Source organism: Podarcis melisellensis (genome assembly GCF_964234715.1).
Source record: "Podarcis melisellensis genome assembly, chromosome: 16".
NCBI lineage: Eukaryota > Metazoa > Chordata > Lepidosauria > Squamata > Lacertidae > Podarcis > Podarcis melisellensis.
In genome coordinates, this window is record NC_138533.1 from 8,315,525 (window position 1) to 8,334,715 (window position 19,191).

The 19,191-nt window shown below is 47.4% G+C and overlaps 1 long non-coding RNA gene across 1 annotated transcript in view; it reads right to left on the reverse strand.

Moving 5' to 3' along the window:
* Positions 1-2,542: 2,542 nt before the first annotated feature.
* Positions 2,543-19,191, reverse strand: part of LOC309358826 — a 46,225-nt gene continuing 29,576 nt past the window's right edge. The window contains exon 2 of the long non-coding RNA XR_014163646.1: positions 2,543-2,766. This is a non-coding gene — a long non-coding RNA (uncharacterized lncRNA). The remainder of the gene's footprint in view (positions 2,767-19,191) is intronic.

A 19,191-nucleotide genomic window follows, 5' to 3' on the forward strand; every position in this document is an offset into this window, starting at 1 on the left:
AAGTTAGCGAAAATGTATAAAGTCAGCAATAAATGTTGGAAATGTAAAGAAAAAGAGGGAACATTTTATCACATGTGGTGGGAATGTAAAAAGGTGAAACGCTTCTGGGAGATGATATATAATGAGATGAAAAAAATGTTGAAATGCACATTTATAAAGAAACCAGAAGCATTCTTATTGGGCATTGTTGGGAGTGATATAAATAGAAAGGAATATAAGCTCTTTTTATATTCAATAACAGCAGCAAGAATATTATTGGCCCAAAAATGGAAGCAAGAAGAATTACCGACGATTTAAGAATGGAGGGTGAAGTTAATGGACTATACAGAACTAGATAAAGTAACAGGAAGGATTTGAAACTGGCGGGACCAGAAATTCACGTTAGACTGGAGTAAATTTACGGACTATTTGAAAAGTAATTGTGAAGAACAGACAACGTTTGTAGGGTTGCAAGAAGTTTTGTGAGGAGTATTATTGGAAGTATTGCAAAAATGGAGAAGGGGGAGGATGGTTTGTTAAGAGATGTAAAGTTAAGAAATGCATAAGAAGTGGTTAAAACGGTGGATCATCAGAGGGGCTGGTGGAAGTCTAAAAAGATTGTATAAGTGATGAGTTTTGTGGTACATTTTATAATGTATATGTTAAAATCAATATTTATTTATTTTTAAAAGGAGCGTGGCAGATGATGGAAAATGGGAGCCCACAGGAGACAACATGTCAGCTGCTGCCCCCCCAGCCCCCAGCCCTGCCTTAACTTTGCCATCGTTGCAGCTCCCCCTACTGGCCGGGCTGCACAGGACATTTCCCAATGGCAGATCTTCTGGAAGCTGAACTCTACAGAAGATTGGGAACATGGACCTCTCCGTGGAAACTGCCTGTCCGTCTGTTCAATGCCTCTTGACGGCTGCACTCGGGACGCCGTGTCTAGGAGGGTGGTGGGCGTTTGGAGGGAGGGGCTGGCCACGCCTCGGGGAGTTGCAGCCAGACTGTCAGACTATAAAGACTGGACTCCGAGTGTCAGAGTCGTGTGACTTCCTCTCTGATCAGCTCAGAGTTCAGCTCGATGTCCGAGGGTTAGAGGAGACAACCTCCATGGTCAGAGGCAGCAAAGTTTCTGAATATCAGTTGCTGGAAACCTCAGGAGGAGAGGCGCTTGGATCCTGCTCGCCGCTCTCCTCCCACAGGCATCTGTTTGGCCCCCGTGAGAACAGAATGCTGGCCTGATCCAGCAGCCTATTCTTATATTCTTATCCTCTTTTAAGGTCATCCACTGCTGCCTCTTGTGGCAGTGAGTTCCATAGTTCAGGCACTTAAAAAAACCAAAACCATTTACAGCGGTACCTTGGGTTACAGTCACTTCAGGCTACAGACGCTTCAGGTTACAGACTCCGCTAACCCAGAAATAGTACCTTGGGTTAAGAACTTTGCTTCAGGATGAGAACAGAAATCGTGCTCTGGCGGCACGGCGGCAGCAGGAGGCCCCATTAGCTAAAGTGGTGCCTCAGGTTAAGAACAGTTTCAGGTTAAGAACGGACCTCCAGAACGAATTAAGTGCATAACCCGAGGTACCACTGTATTACAACAGAGCCTTGTGCATGAAAATCCAAGTTGGTGTATTGGTTCGCTTTGTTAAAAGCAGCGCCAACTGCTGGAGTTTCCTATTCCTTCAGAAGCAGTGCATTCCCTAACATTGTGGCCTGCACAGGCCAGGATGGAAAAGACTCTCTCGCCAACCTTCTGAACGTACTCTCCTTGGGCTACCCGACCTGATAACTTGCATGTACAGTGATTCGTAGGTTTAAGAACAGCCCTGTTTACAAACAATTCAGTTTACGAACTCCGCAAAACCGGAAGTGTGCAAACTTTACCTCGGTCTAAGAATGCAATGGAATGGTGCTGGAGGAGACTCTTGAGAGTCCCATGGACTGCAAGAAGATCAAATCTCTCCATTCTGAAGGAAATCAGCCCTGAGTGCTCACTGGAAGGACAGATCCTGAAGCTGAGGCTCCAATACTCTGGCCACCTCATGAGAAGAGAAGACTCCCTGGAAAAGACCCTGATGTTGGGAAAGATGGAGGGCACAAGGAGAAGGGGACGACAGAGGACGAGATGGTGGGACAGTGTTCTCGAAGCTACCAGCATGAGGGAGGCAGTGGAAGACAGGAGTGCCTGGCGTGCTCTGGTCCAGGGGGTCATGAAGAGTCGGACACGACTAAACAACAACAAGAAGAATGGAATCTGAACTGTGGAAGGGCCCCAGCAGTGGGAGGCCTCATTAGGGAAAGTGCGCCTTGGTTTAAGAATGGTTTTGGTTTAAGAATGGACTTCCGGAACGGATTAAGTTCATAAACCGAGGTACCACTGTACAAGCAAAGAAAGAAAGAAAGAAAGAAAGAAAGAAAGAAAGAAAGGAAGGAAGGAAGGAAGGAAGGAAGGAAGGAAGGAAGGAAGGAAGGAAGGAAGGAAGGAAGGAAGGAAGGAAGGAAGGAAGGATCTTTTCAGCCACAGCAGGCACGTTCTGCGTTCCAGGACCTTTTTCCAGTTGCAATTCAGTCCCAGTGCACAACTGAAGCACCTGTTGCCCTATGCCTCCTCTAGCAGGGCCTGCCTCTCATAGGAGGGTCCACAGCTCTTTGATGCTCCCAGGATCTGTGCCTTGCTGCTAGCAAACATCCTAGAGCTAAGCCCCAGGGGTGGACATGCAACAGAAAAAAGACCACCTTCTCATGAGGCCCTTTCTTTTATCTGTGTCTAATCTTCCAACACCTGCACTGGATTTCCACACGTTTTAGTGTTAAGCGAAAGGGAGAAGAACATCTTTTCTGTATCCGCTTCCCCCATGAGGTGCATAGTAGAATCGATCTGCAGCACTAAATGTTTAGGTATAGTAAATATTAGGATTTAATTAGAACTCGTGTGTTATAACTGGAATATGTTCTAAGACAGTTTCAATGTGTCTTAGAAAGGGCTGAGGCTGAGGCTCCAAGACTTTGGCCACCTCATGAGAAGAGAAGACTCCCTGGAAAAGACCCTGATGTTGGGAAAGATGGAGGGCACAAGGAGAAGGGGACGAGGGGGCTGAGGGGTTTAATCGGTGTTTATATGTCAAGACCGTGAGAATGTAATCCAGATCCACTGTGTGGACCTACTTCTGAGCAACAGCAATGAGCATGTGAACAGTTAATTAACCTAGGTAAACGTCCTAAGTGTGTACCATTCTTTAATCCTAGTCAATCAGCAAGGGTCATGTAGTGATTTCAGGCTCTTTATTGCAGCTCATAAGACAGTGAATGAAATTCCCCCCCAAACCTCAGGCTTTATATACATGATTTACACAATGAGTCCCATCTGATTGGCTGATTCTGCTTCCCTCCTGGAGCCTGATTGGGCTGCTCCTGCAGGCCAATCAGTTGTTGCATTCTAGGATTCTACTGGCCTAATAGGCTGATTAACTTCCTCCTGGGGTCTGATTGGGTTGCTCCTGCAGGCCAATCAGGTTGTTGCATTCTAGGATCCTACCTGCCTATTGTTCTACTTTCCAAGCTTAGAACATAACATCAGGTTAGCTAACACCTGGGGGGATTAAACATTAGTACTTAAAAGCATCCAAATAATGGACCGTTAGAATGAAACGGAATAAAGGAGATTAGGAAATGTCTTGGAGTGAAGTGCTACACTACTGTGGGGAACAAACCCCTCTTGAGATGACTGTGCTGTAAGATCTGGACCCCCTCCGTGCAGACTGGAGGTGTAAATCTGTGAATAAACTGTATTTCTTAAAGCTGCAACAGTCTCTGCTGTGTCTCAGTTCCCCATCGTTCAGCCCAGACACTGAGGTCCAGCTCTGAGGGCCTTCTGGAAGTTCCCTCACTGCGAGAAGTGAAGCTACAGGGAACCAGGCAGAGGGCCTTCTCGGTAGTGGCACCCTCCCATCAGATGTCCAGGAAATAAACAACTACAGTGGAGGTTGCGAACGTGATTTGTGTGGGAGGTACGTTCGCAACCCACAGCACCTCGTCTGCGCACGAGCGGGTTGTGATTCGGCGCCTCTGCGCATGCGCAAGCGTGAGCACTGAAATCCGGAAGTAACCCTTTCCGGTACTTCCAGGTTTCAGCATTTCCGTATCCCGAAAATGCGCAACCTGAAGCATCTGTAACCCGAGGTATGACTGTACCTGATTTTTAGAAGACACCTGTTTAGGGAATTTTAACAGGGAGAAATGTAAAGTATTGCACTTGGGCAAAAAAAATGAGAGGCACAAATACAAGATGGGTAACACCTGGCTTGAGAGCAGTACATGTGAAAAGGATCTAGGAGTCTTGGTTGACCACAAACTTGACATGAGCCAACAGTGTGGCGTGGCAGCTAAAAAAGCCAATGCAATTCTGGGCTGCATCAATAGGAGTATAGCATCTAGATCAAGGGACCTCACCTGGAGTACTGTGTCCAGTTCTGGGCACCACAGTTCAAGAAGGACACTGAGAAACTGGAACGTGTCCAGAGGAGGGCAACCAAAATGGTCAAAGGCCTGGAAACGATGCCTTATGAGGAGGGAGCTGGGCATGTTTAGCCTGGAGAAGAGGAGGTTAAGGGGTGATATGATAGCCATGTTCAAGTATATAAAAGGATGTCACATAGAGGAGGGAGAAAGCTTGTTTTCTGCTGCTCCAGAGAAGCGGACACAGAGCAATGGATCCAAACTACAAGAAAGAAGATTCCACCTAAACATTAGGAAGAACTTCCTGACAGTAAGAGCTGTTCGACAGTGGAATTTGCTGCCAAGGAGTGTGGTGGAGTCTCCTTCTTTGGAGGTCTTTAAGCAGAGGCTTGACAACCATATGTCAGGAGTGCTCTGGTGGTGTTTCCTGCTTGGCAGGGGGTTGGACTCGATGGCCCTTGTGGTCTCTTCCAACTCTATGATTCTATGATTCTAAGTTTTTAATGTTTTATCGTGTTTTTAATATTCTGCTGGGAGCCGCCCAGAGTGGCTGGAGAAACCCAGGCAGATGGGAGGGGTATAAATAATAATAAATAATATGTTGTTGTTGTTGTTGTTGTTGTTGTTGTTAAGCACAGACCCTATGTGTGTGCCCAGGACCCCATGGGCTCTTGCGGCAGAGAGAGGAACTTTTGTAACAATAATTTTTATAGACTCTTGCTCATCATTTCTCTAAGCTAAGAAGTCCCAAAAGGTCAACAACATCTGGGGAGGGACACAGGTTCCCCATCCCACATCTGGAAACTTTTTTCCACACAATTGCTAACTAATAGATGGACAAAACTGTGGCTCTCCTGGTGCTGTTTGACTCCCATCTGACCCCAGCAGCCAGGATGGCCTGTGACTGGGGATGTGTCCCCACAACACCTGAAGGGCCATCCCTTTCCTAAGCCCTGTTAAGAGAGCCGAAATGACGAGCTTTCCAGAACGACGGCTGCATTTAACAGAAATGCATGTTCATGCGCTTCTGTGTCATGAGCACCAGAGGGCAGCAGAGGGAGCTGGCAAAAAAACACAGGGCCTCCCCTGTGGAATGTGAAACACACACACACAAAAAACAACACACAAACACACAACTCCTGCAGTGGACGATGGTCAGCACAAGGTGGTAGCACAGGCCAACCGATCGCTCCCTCTGCGATGCTCATTCCAAAGTCGGTTCTGAAATGGCTTCCAGCATTGGAACAACTCTTAAAATGAGAGCTAGATGCTCGCACCCTTTCAAATTCATTTGTTTGCTTGCTTCTTCATTTATTTATTAAATTTCTATACCGCCCTTCATCCGAGGATCACAGGGTGTGGTTTGCAGTATTAAAAAAACCCCCAAATAATAGGCGAAAGATTTGTACGATCTGAAGAGAAACCAGAGTACTGGACTCCAGCAAACTGGACTCCTTGGCTGGTTTTGAATAAACATTCACCAACTTTTTTATTGATAATAATCAGCTAGATAGTTTGAGGATCTATACAACTGTGTAACATGCAGAAAACAGCATTTTTAGAGAAATCCAGAACTGGAACTGAGGGAAGTTGGGGGGGTGGGTTCTGTGGGGGGAGGGAGGAAAAATGGGGGGGGGGAATAAGGATGATATGTTTCTGAATAATATGTTTTGTTTTAATTTTGAATAAAAAGCTATAAAAAAATTAAAAAGAAACAAATAATAATAAACTGCATAAAAACAAACAAAACAAGAACTCCGCCAACGCAGTTTTAACAAGCTACCGGTATATAGATTGTTTAATTAGCCAAAGGCCTGGGAGAAGAGGAATGTTTTCTCCTGGTGTGCTCTCTGTTACATGCTCAGAGGCTACCCTTTCACCTCCTGAGCTAAGCAGGGATTTGAACTCGACTCCCAGAGGTGATGTTGAGGGAGCTGTAAAAAAGCCCCCAATCTTTCTCTCTACATCTTGGGCAATTGAGACAACCTGATTCCCTCCAGCTATACTACAGTTCCCATCAACCAGTGCCAGTCTCGAGACTCGGCGCATCGTAATATATACATCACCATCTTCATAAAAGAAGACCATGATGGGGGAGTTGCTAATAAACTTTGCTGCATGGAGTCTCTCTGTTTAGGGTTACCAGACAACCACACACACATTCTTTCCTGTGATACTCCGATCCTTCCTGCTCCCACCAGCCGGCTCTTCCATCCCACCCCTGTGAACCATAAATCAGTCAGCCCTGCCCACTGAGTGTGCTCAGCTCTCAAAAAAGAGCTATTTGAGGGGTTTTCCTCACTGGAAATTCTTATTTTCCCCAAAGCTTTATTTCTTTCGACAGAGAGGCATTACTTCTCCAAACTTTTGGGGTTTCCCCAGACGTGCTGCTTGTCAATCAGGTCAACCAAAGGCCTGGTTAAAAAGGAACGTTTTTGCCTGGTGCCTAAAGGTGTATAATGAAGGCACCAGGCGAAATTCCCTGGGGAGAGCATTCCACAGAGGGGGAGCCACTGCAGAGAAGGCCCCGTTCTCGTGTTGCCACCCTCCGAACCTTTCAAGGAGCATCTCCACCCCCATCGTTCTGCCCGGACACTGAGGTCCAGCGCTGAGGGCCTTCTGGCGGTTCCCTCACTGCGAGAAGCCAAGTTACAGGGAACCAGGCAGAGGGCCTTCTCGGTAGTGGCGCCCTCCCTGTGGAACGCCCTCCCACCAGATGTCAAAGAGAAAAACAACTACCAGACTTTTAGAAGACATCTGAAGGCAGCCCTGTTTGGGGAAGCTTTTAATGTTTGATGCATTACTGTATTTTAATATTTTGTTGGAAGCCGCCCAGAGTGGCTGGGGAAGCCCAGCCAGATGGGCGGGGTATAAATAATAAATTATTATTATTATTATTAGGAGGCACACAAAGAAGGGCCTCAGAAGATGATCTCAGGGTCCGGATAGGTTCATATGGAAAGAGGTGGTCCTTGAAGTATTGCGTTCCTGAGCCGTTTAAGGCTTTGAAACCAGCACTTTGAATTGGGAAATTAATTGGTAGCCAGTGCAGTTGGACCAGGATGGGTGTAATATGCTCAAACTATTTTGCTCCGGTGAGCAACCCGGCTGCTGAATTCTGCACCAGCTGAAGTTCCCGAACCATCTTCAGAGGCAGTCCTACATATAATGCATTGCAGTAATCTAACCTTGACCAGAGCATAGACAACAGTAGTCTTCAGTTTCCCCAGGACATTTGCAGGGTGTGTATGTCTTCCCTGCAATGTCGAGACGAAGGAGGGAGAGAAAGCTGTCAGCCAAGGTTGCCACTTAGACAGGTTGTAAGGAAGAAGACAGGGGCAGTCGGAGGTTCATGGGGCAGCACCCCCAAATGCTTCACTCCCTGCTCGGACCCCCCCCCCCCCGCAGCTCCTCTCCATGCTGGGCTGTGGAGTGAAAGAGATCTGGCAACATGTTTCAGCAGCCGGCCCAACCTTTAGATCAGTGGGACGTTTGTCCTGGCTAGCGGCGAAGAAATCCCCTTCTTTGTTTGCAAATAAAACTAGTGATGTGCGGGAGGAGCCTCCCACTGGTCTCCTGGCAACCCGAGGAGGGTGCGTGTTTGCCGAGTGAGTCATTCCCTCTCCCCAGGCGTCCTGCTCTCCTTCTGAACACTGCTGGGTTGAGCTGACTCACTTGGCGGAAGAGTGGAGGGATTGGACCAGACTATGCAGAGGGAGGGATGCAAGTGGCGCTGTGGGTTAAACCACAGAGCCTAGGGCTTGCCGATCAGAAGGTTGGCGGTTCGAATCCCAGTGACGGGGTGAGCTCCCGTTGCTCGGTCCCTGCTCCTGCCAACATAGCAGTTCAAAAGCACGTCAAAGTGCAAGTAGATAAATAGGTACCGCTCTGGTGGGAAGGTAAACGGCATTTCCATGTGCTGCTCTAGTTCGCCAGAAGCGGCTTAGTCGTGCTGGCCACATGACCCGGAAGCTGTACACCGGCTCCCTCGGCCAGTAAAGCAAGATGAGCACTGCAACCCCAGAGTCGGTCACGACTGGACCTAGTGGTCAGGGGTCCCTTTACCTATGCAGAGGGAAGAGACAGGCAGCTGATTGAGATGGTGACTCTGAGCGAACTGAGGAACATGCTTGTGGGGATAAGTGTGTGTGTGTGGATGAGGAGATACACGAATCCTCTTGGCCATGGTGGCCGAAGTTCTAAGAAAGCAAAGGCAAGACCTTGTTCATACCAGAGACCTCAATCCCTATGTTACCACCTTAAACAGTTACAGAGTCTCATGCTCTGTAGTTGAAAACAGCTGGAAGGCACCAGCTTGAGGAAAGGCATCCCATAAACACACTTGAGCCCCAACTGAACTTGGTGGGCTTCCTTGTGAGTAAACGTTAGAGGATCACACTGTTAGCATTCAAATGCAGCGGAGGCGAACTTTCCCCCAGCTTCAGCCCCTGGATCAATTATTTTCTAATTGCCGTTTGGCTGCCCATTTCCTGACCCCAAATACAAGATCTGGCTGGCCTGATTTAAGACCGTAAACGAGAAATGGGAACGCGCCCATAAATTTGCATGCATGCGTGACAGATTTAAGGAAATAAGAAAAAGCTGCAGGTTTGTTTCCTTTTAGCCCTGAGAAGTTCTTTTATGGATTAGATGAACTGAAATCTTCAAACATCAAGGGACTGAAGAGTTTGCAGCTGCGGGGAGTCAGCGTCTAACAATGTCTGGGGAGAGAAGGTGGGGGGTGAATGTGGATGAGGTGCACATTTAAAGGCAATTTTACCTAATTTGGGCTTTCTGAAACCCTAGGCAAACTAAAAAGCAGCCGCCCTCCGAAGATTTCAGTTACTCAAATTTTGCCACGCCCCATCATGCGTACAAAAATGCATATATCTGGGTAATGTTAAAGGTAAAGTTAAAGGGACCCCTGACCGTTAGGTCCAGTCATGACCGACTCTGGGGTTACGGTGCTCATCTCGTTTTATTGGCCAAGGGAGCCGGCGTACAGCTTCCGGGTCATGTGGCCAGCATGACTAAGACACTTCTGGCAAACCAGAGCAGCGCACGGAAACGCCGTTTACCTTCCCGCAGGAGTGGTACCTATTTATCTACTTGCACTTTGATGTGCTTTCGAACTGCTAGGTTGGCAGGAGCAGGGACCGAGCAATGGGAGCTCACCCCGTTGCGGGGATTCGAACCGCCAACCTTCTGATCGGCAAGTCCTAGGCTCTGTTGTGTAATGTACAGTGCCACCCGCGTCCCTTGAGTAATGTTACTTGTGCATAAAGAAATGGGCTTGCCAGTGAAAAGGACGCAGAAGAATCCATTGTTTTAGGTGAAATGTTACTGGAATAATGTACATCTTAAGGAAAACTGCACACAAATGGCAAAAAAGCGAAACAAGAAAACCACGAGTTTTCAGGAGGAAGAGGCACTGAAAGGATGGTGAATTTTCATGAGGATTGGTTAATAATAATAATAATAATAATAATAGCAGCAGCAGCAGCAGAAATAAGAATAACAACAGACAAATATGGAAATGTGGAGAAAAGACCAGAATGCGGGGAGGGGGGGTGAAAAACTGAGAAAAAACAAAATTAAAAGATTCATCCAACCCTCTTCCTCACTAAGTCCTACCAGATAACCACTATCATCATAATTTTATTGTCAAAGGCTGCCCTTGAACTCGGATCCAGCTTACGGGCTTTTTCGTAGCGGCTTCTGGTTAGCCACCGAGATATGCCCTGATCCAGCAGGGCTCTTACTTTTTATGTTCTTACTCAGAGTAGACCAAACAGCTGATTGTTTGTTTGTTTGTTTGTTTGTTTATATAAATAATCCATAATGCCATTTGGGGATTATATATATATATATATATGCTCTTTACATCAATAAAATGTACAATCTGTGCAGTACAAAAACCATAAAAACAGGCATTAATTCACCATTTGTAGAAGGAATGCGTTCTTAACGGGCAGAACGAAGTTGCAGAATAGAAAAAGTCTCCAGCAGGTATTTAAAAGCTGGCACAGAAATCTCTAGTGGCAGAGAGTTCCGCAGGACCGTGCCGACCGACACTGAAAGCTCGGCTTCTCGCCTGTTGTCAAATGAGCCTCGCCAACTTGATTTTGTCGTGCCCGTTGCCCCTAGTAGGTCTACTCTGAGCAGGGCTCAGACAAGGTTGCAGATGGTGGGTGGTTTCCCACCAGGCTGAGGTTGCTTGTTTCGGGAGTCACCGGTCTTTGCTGCTGAAATCGGGGCCTGTTTTACGGGTGACTGGCCATCGGACAATGGAGGCGCTTATTCAGATGTGCTGGGCGACGGGAAAGGCAGAGAGGATTCGAGAGCCGGGCACTGGACAGAGTGTGACAAGAAGACAAAAGGGGTTGTGTGCCTGCGTGCGCAGCTAAATAAAGGGTTAGCTACCTGTCACGTGCGCACAGCTCAGAGAACAAAGGTCTGCAAGTTTGTGCAGGCAGCCTTGATCCAAGGGTAAAATACACTCCGGCCCTAAACTGCGCTCTTGAGAAGATGCAAGTATAGTTTCGTTTAAGCTGCATAAAAAAATGTAGCTTTGAATGGCAAAAGATTCAAAAGGCACAAAATTGAGGCTTTGAACTTATGGAGCGGCCCGGCGCTGTAAGACACCGGCAGGAATTCCTGCATCGCAGGGGTTGGACTAGATAAGTCTTGGTGTCCCTTCCTATGGTTCTGTGAAAAAAAGCAGAAGATCAACAGGTGGAGATGTACTGCTGTTGAAATCGAGCAGCAATGAGATTTAGGACAAGGCCAGAATTCCATCCCCATCTCACCCCTTGAGTTAATCCTGTTGACTTGCGGAACTCACCGCCACAAGAGGCTGGGATGTCAATAGCTTTAAAAGACAATGGTGCCTGTTATTATTACTGCTCATCAGGAGGTAGTGCCGAAACAGACAATTACCAGACATGATTGTTAAATGAACCCTCTGTGGACAGTGACACTCTACCTTTGAAGACCCATCACTGGGGGACAGTAGCAGGAGAGGCTGATTGCCTAAGGAGGAGTGGGGTTGTGGGCTTCCCAGCCCCTCCTCGTGCGTGGTGGGTGGTGGCCAGCCACACGTGATTGGAGGGATTCCCGGCCGCGTCACCCCTTGGTCGGCCAATTGGCTGGCTCGGGGTGTGTGGCTTGGCCTATTTAAAGCAGGACGCAGCAGGGGATCTCCCTCTTTGCCGCCTGCCAGCTGTTCCTGCTTCCCCCCCCCCACCCTCCCGCCCTATAAGGTTTCCTGTCTGGGAAGGGTTAACCACCAGTAGGGGGAGTCCTTCTGATGCACATCTACTAGGAACTCCCCCAGGGTCACCGATTGGGAGTGTGCCTTGGGCCCTCACCTCCCTAGGCTTCGGACAGGGCCACGCCCCCCGGAATCCTTTAACAGACTACCCTTCAATATGTGGTGCAGGTGATGGCGCTACCTCCCCTCTTCCATCTACAGAATAATACCAGTGCCTAACTGCCAATACCCAGAAAGTTGTGATGATTTGCTACAAGGGGCACAGGTGGCACTGTGGGTTAAACCACAGAGCCTAGGACTTGCCGATCAGAAGGTCGGCAGTTCGAATCCCTGCGATGGGGTGAGCTCCCGTTGCTCGGTCCCTGCTCCTGCCAACCTAGCAGTTCCAAAGCACGTCAAGTAGATAAATAGGTACCGCTCCAGCGGAAAGATAAACGGCGTGTCCGTGCGCTGCTGTGGTTCGCCAGAAGCGGCTTAGTCATGCTGGCCACATGACCCGGAAGATGTACGCCGGCTCCCTCGGCCAATAAAGCGAGATGAGCGCCGCAACCCCAGAGTCGGTCACGACTGGACCTAATGGTCAGGGGTCCCTTTACCTTTACCTTAAGCTGGGACAGGAACTCAGAACCCAGATGAAGGAAGTCAAGCAAAATTAAATTAAGCTTCCTCCTCATCTACTAAGACAAGAATAGGGGAGCTCAGGCCCAAGTGGGGCAGGTGTTGGAGGGGGCCCAGACCTCTCTGCCTGGCCCTTGGGACTCTTCCCAGGCCACTCCCCCCTTAGTGGTCTTCCTCATCACCCTCCTCAAGTATCTCTGCCTTGCTGGGACGTGTCCTTGAACTCTGACCGTGCCTCTTGCGTGGACGGACGGTGGGCAGAAAGGTGCAGGTAGAAACATAAGCAACATTTACAGCCTTTGCCCCTGGATCTATCCACCACTGGCAGGTGGCCCCTGGAATGTAGCTTTGGGAGAAACCCGGCCCTTGAATGGAAAAAGGCTCCCTGTCTCTTTATCGGGCGGAAGGGACAGAGGAATCTGTGCAGTCCCCCCTCCGGCAGGACCTTTGCAAAGAAAGCTGGTTTCAGTTTTTCCTGGCTAGGCAGGAAATCCATTCAGAGGTTTCTGAAGTTTGTGAGTTTCAGTCCAGTTTTCTGTCTCTTTCCAGATGCCAGATGCTTTGCTTGGTTTTCCCTGTGGCAGGCCAGGCCCCAGGCAGCTGGGATGGTCGCTGCGATTACCGTGTGTGTGTGTTCCTCCGAGCGATTCCTCCAGTCTCCGCTGCCCAAAGTTTTGCAAGGCTGAGTCATCTCCTCATGATGGAGCTACTCCCTTTGCCCCGAGGCGCCACGCCCTGGCATGGAGGCCGAGTGCCAGGCTGCGAGGGAAGTGGCATGGAAGGAAGTCTTGCTTGCCGCTTGCAAAAAGGGATGCAGCTCTCGGTCGTGGGTTCATAGGCAGCTGTTGTGTGCTGAGCCAGACCATTGGGTCCATCTAGCCCAGCACTGTCTGATCTGACTGGCAGAAGCGGTCCAAGATTTCAGTCATTGAGCCCCTTACTATGATGATTCATCCCACCTTACTGGTTTTTCGAACACCTGGGGACTCGTGCTTATTTATTTATACCCCGCCCATCTGGCTGGGTTTCCCCAGCCACTCTGGGCGGCTTCCAACAGAATACAGTGGTACCTCGGGTTAAGTACTTAATTCGTTCTGGAGGTCCGTTCTTAACCTGAAACTGTTCTTAACCTGAGACGCCACTTTAGCTAATGGTATACTGGACTGAGGCCATTTAGGGCTTTAAAGGTCAGCACCGACACTTTGAATTGCGCTTGGAAACGTACTGGGAGCCAGTGTAGGTCTTTCAGGACCGGTGTTATATGGTCTCGGCAGCCACTCCCAGTCACCAGTCTAGCTGCCGCATTCTGGATTAGTTGTAGTTTTGGGTCACCTTCAAAGGTAGCCCCATGTAGAGCGCATTGCCGTAGTCCAAGCGGGAGATAACCAGAGCATGCAACACTCTGGCGAGACAGTCTGCAGGCAGGGAGGATCTCATCCTGCGTACCAGATGGAGCTGGTAAACAGCTGCCCTGGACACAGAATTGACCTGTGCCTCCATGGCTCCCAGGCTGCACACAGGACTGGCTTAGTACCAACTCCAGACTTCTGAATCCAAAGAAGGGGAACATGAATTTGCATCCTCGATTTGCATCCTTGGACAGCTCCTTTGCTTTCTTACGGAAGGGTTTTGTTTCTGCAATCATTTCCATTTGCATCGAGGTTTCCACAGAAAGTGAGTGAGCTTTTATCCCTCCATGCAAAACTGCCCCCCCTTCCCTTTGCGGTAAATCACAAGATTTAAACAGGAAGGGACAAAGCGGTGGAAATATCTGGGATGCAAAAAGGTACAAACGCTGGTTTGTAGGTATAGATGCAAATTTCAGGATTAAAAAGCGACAGGTGGCAAGACAACCGAGACCCCCATCCAAATCAATTAACCCGCCGCACACCTCGGATCACCACAAAACCAGTTCTTCAGTTCATTGACTCCAGATTAATTCTGGAACAGTTCCTGCTTCAGATCAAATCTCCCCCCCTTCAATTATATCCATTCATTATCTGAAATGAATCTTTAATATATCTTGCTTTTGGGAGTGGTGTCGCTCGGTGATTTGCTAGCTCAGTGACAGAGAACAAGGCTGTGATGATTAGATCTGTTCTTTAAGGCGTGTGGGTCAATTAAAAAAGAAAAAAGAATGTTCGCCGAAAGCTAGAACAATCAGAAAAATTAGGCACTGTTATACAAGGCGAGGGCGGGGAGGAAAAATATTAGTTCACCAAGAGCTCTCACGCCACTGTCACTTTCACAAAATCAATAGAACACCTCGCATGAAAAAGTTGAGACTCGCCACTGTGGCCCCACCCACTTTTGTGGCCTCTGGCCCCGCCCACCCCTGTCTTGCAGTCCTCAGAAGGTCCCCTATGAAGGTATGTGGGGGGCAAGAAAAAGTGACCCTCCAGTTAAGGAGCAGCCGATCCATCAGGCTGTAGCAGATGGAATGAGAGGGGAGAAGCAGGATCTCTCCATCATCTCCGCTAGAAGGCAGCTCCAATGGCCTCCTTTGTCCATCAGCTGTCATCTGCCAGCAGTCTTTAACACCAGCAATAATATCTAGACTATGGGGGCGTTTCAGCCCTGGTCCTGAGTTTGTTTAAAATCTAAAACAGCTTTATCTTGTATTCTTTTCTTTGAATTTGTGCCACTTTGGTTTTTAAACCTTTTTGTAAAAGCAGCACTGGAATTTTCACCGCTGAGTCCTCAACCCTCTATCATTGCACTTTGCTTTCTTCAAGTCAAGCTTTGTTTAAAACTTGCTGTTTAGGTTTTCAAACCTTTTTTTGTAAATTCAGTATTAGAAATTGTACTTTTGAGTCCTCTATTACTGCACTTTTCTTTACCTAGGTTGAGCTAGGATCATAATACGTCAGAATTTGGGGGGGTTCTACCCTTGTTTGAATTTTGGTCATATAAAGTTTATGATTTTTCTATTTCCTTCTGAGGAAACTGGAAAGTTCAGTGAAACGAGGTTTGTAGCCGGCATCCTGTTAAGGCTTTGTTCTATTTTAGGTTTTTCAAATTTTTTCCCTTAAGCTTTTTGATTCATATTGATTTTTATTATTTGGTTGGTTTCTGCAAGATAATATTTATAGTCAATTACTTCTCGTTTCAGGGATTTTATTTCATTTGTTTTGTGCAATTTCTCAGTTCCTTGACTGTCTTTTTTCTACTGATCCATCAGGCTGTAGCAGATGGAGCGAGAGGGGAGAGAAGCAGGATCTCTCCATCATCTCTGCTAGAAGGCAGCTCCAATGGCCTCCTTTGTCCATCAGCTGTCACCTGTCAGCGGCCGCTCAATCAATCAGCAGATACGTAACTGGGAGAGAAGGGAAAGAGGGCCGTTCTATCAGCTCTGCTGAGATACCAGTGACCTTTGTTTCCGCCTTTCTTTAAATGCCCCACCCCAGCTGCTCATGAGAAGACCTTGTAAACTCAGATCTTGCTCTTTCCTCCGCCCTCCCAATCCATTTTCCTTTTGTGCCATGTCTGTTTGAGGATTGTAAACCCCAGGGCAGGGCACTGTCTTCTTTGTGTTGATCTGTAGGTTATTCTAGGAGCCTTGTTTGGCAGAAAGGTGGGATAACGATTCTTCAAATAATTTTTTGTTTAGTGGGGTTTTTCCACTACCCCTTGTCTCTTCCGGGATCAAATGCAGGCTACGCCTCCCTGTTATAAACTGGATCAGTGCAGAGTGATTCACCCAGCCTGCCACCTCCTTATCAAACAAACGCACATTTTTTTCGCCGAATGCAAACAGGTGGTAACAATTTGTGCAAATCTCTCCTCCCCCCCCCTTATAAACACAATAAACTCCGGCTGCTGAACCAAGGAGATATTCTATGCATAAGCCCTCCGTGAACCTGTTCCAAACATTAACCAAGAATTGGAAAATATATATATAGATTACTTTAAAGTACACTGTAAATACATTAAAACATTAGCAGGCTTGGTGTAACATTTATGAAGTAATAATAGAATTAGGACTGGAAAAGAGGTTGAAATTATTTGGAGAAATATACTTATATGCAAGGAGAAGAAAAGGAAAAAAATTGGGGGGCGGGGGTGGGGGGAAGCCAAACAATGCAAATTGGGATTGGATATGTATGAATAAGAAGAAGAAAAATGTTGTCATACTCAAAAATTGAAAAATATTTTTTTAAAAAAACACACAGCCCAGTTTCCAAGAGAAATTGATAATGCAGGTGTAAAATCATGGTTGGGAGAACAAATGAATATTCTGTATCACACAAAGTTTATAGAAACCGCAGGAGGGAAGAGTGCTCTTGTGGTTGGGTCCTGCAGATGTTGTACAATGGCAATAAAGGTGTTGTTGTTCTTGTTGTTGTTGTTGTTATGTTAGAGCAGGATGCCAGACCAGATGGCCCTTTGGCTTGATCCAGCACACTCCTCTTATATTGTTTATTTCAGAGTATTTTAATTTCAATGTGGGACACCTAAGAACACGTGGAGCATGTGCAACAAATAAGAGCCAGTGGTGGTGTAGTGGTTAGAGCATCGGACTGGCACCCAGGAGACCTGGGTTCAAATCTCCACTCGGCCGAAGAGCTCATTGGGTGATCTTGGGAGAGAGGGGGGGTGCCTTACAACTTGCAGGCTGAATTTGGCTTGCCGTGCCAGTTATTGAAATCCACGGTTAATTATTAATATTTTTAATCAACCAGTCAATTATTGCATATTTACCAGTGAATTCACCCCAACCCAAATGGTAGCCGAGGGCCTTCTGAAACTCCCTTGAGTGCCAGAGAGAGAGAGAGAGAGAGAGAGAGAGAGAGAGAGATGAATGGGATCATCCGTCCAAGGGCTTGCATCTTTTCTCTGATCGCTCCAGGTGCAAGAGGTAACCTCCAGTTACAAACAGGACATCTCTCTTTTTTTTGCAAAGGAACTTCCCACAATGCAACACATCTATGCATGTTGTTTCCTGCTATACATGCCATTTTAGGCATGCGTAATCCTAGTACAGTGGTACCTCGGGTTAAGTACTTAATTCGTTCCGGAGGTCTGTTCTTAAATGTTCTTAACTTCACTAAACTGTTACCTGCTCTGTAAAGTGTTGCTCTTGTTGTGCAATTTTTCTCCTGCCACGATAAATCTTGCAGCTTACAAAATGTCACTTTCTGCTGCCCACGTACTCTTCAGTTTGAGATATTGAGAGCTAGAAACTTAAAAAAACAAGCAATCCAGAGGTGTGAATGTGACAGGAGTGGCTGCTGTACAAAGCGAAAACTCACTCAGCTCTCTGAGAAACAGTTGTTGGTTTTTTCCAAATACAGTGGTACCTCAGGTTAAGTACTTAATTCGTTCCGGAGGTCCGTTCTTAACCTGAAACTGTTCTTAACCTGAAGCACCACTTTAGCTAATGGGGCCTCCCGCAAAGTTCTTAACCCAAGGTACTATTTCTGGGTTAGTGGAGACTGTAACCTGAAGCGTATGTAACCCGAGGTACCACTGTACAGTCATACCTCGGAGGTTGAACAGAATCCGTTCCGGAAGTCCGTTCAACTTCCAAAATGTTCGAAAACCAAAGCATGGGAAGCTCCTGCAGCCAATCAGAAGTCATAGAAGCCCTGTCAGACATTCGGCTTCCAAAAGAATGTTCGAAAACTGGAACACTCACTTCCAGTTTTCGATTGTTCGGGAGCTGGAACGTTCGACTCCCAAGGTGTTCGGCAGCCGAGGTACGACTGTATGTGCATTTTGGGACCTGTTTCAAGGCTGTAGAACTACATTGCAAAATTCAGAGGAGTGGGGCTATCAAAGGAGAGCTGTGTTTCAATTCACATATTGTTTTGGACTACGCGGATCCTGTCCTCCCTGTTTGGCGCAGGTGCTGAGATTGCCAAACCTAGCCTGGGACATAAGAACAGAAACTGATCCTTCCTGAACCAGGCCAATGGCCCATCCAGGGTTGCTGGAAATCACAGGAAGAGAACGTCCTTTTGTCCCAGGTCGCAAGGTGGTTAGACTGGGTCTCAACTAGGGCCAGGGCCTTCTCAGTACTGGCCCCGACTTGGTGGAACGCTCTGTCCCAAGAGACTAGGGCCCTGTGGAATTTGACATCTTTCCGCAGGGCCTGCAAGACAGAGCTGTTCCGCCTGGCCTTTGGTTTGGACTCAGTCTGACCCTTATTTTAGATTTTAGAATGATTTTAGGATGACTTTAGGATGTTTTATCATTTTACTATTGTTAGCCACTCTGAGCCTGGCTTCGGCTGGGGAGGGCAGGATATAAATAAAATGTTGTTGTTATTATTATTATTATTATTATTATTATTATTATTATTATTATGTTGCCCTCCCCTTAAGGTCTTGATCTATCGGCTACTTTTAAAATGAGGCTGCATAATTGCATTTTAACCTGTATTTTAAATTGGTCCCCCCCCCATTATGTTTTTACTGTGATTTTATTGGTGTTAGCCGCCCTGAGCCCGGCTCTGGCCTGGGAGGGCGGGGTATAAATAAAATTTATTATTATTATTATTGTACTTGAGTTCTGCTTGCTGGTTTCCTGGGGATATCTGGTTGGTGACTGTGAGAAGAGGATGCCGGACTAGACACACCATCGGCCTGATCCACCAGCCAGGCTCTTCTGATGTTCTTACTCATGGTTCCCCCAATCAGAAGGGTTTAAGTGAGGCGACTGAACCGTCAGATTCCATGCGCCTCGCAGGATCTGCTCAAGTGTCAGATCGCATCTCAGGGCAGCACATCAGCAGCCTGAGACCTGTCAGGATGCGAGGCCAGTGGCCCATGCATGGAGCCTGATGAGGTTACACACCTGGCTGGGCAAAAATGGGGCGGCGGTGGGCGATGCGGGATGGGCGAGGGACAAGCTGGTTGG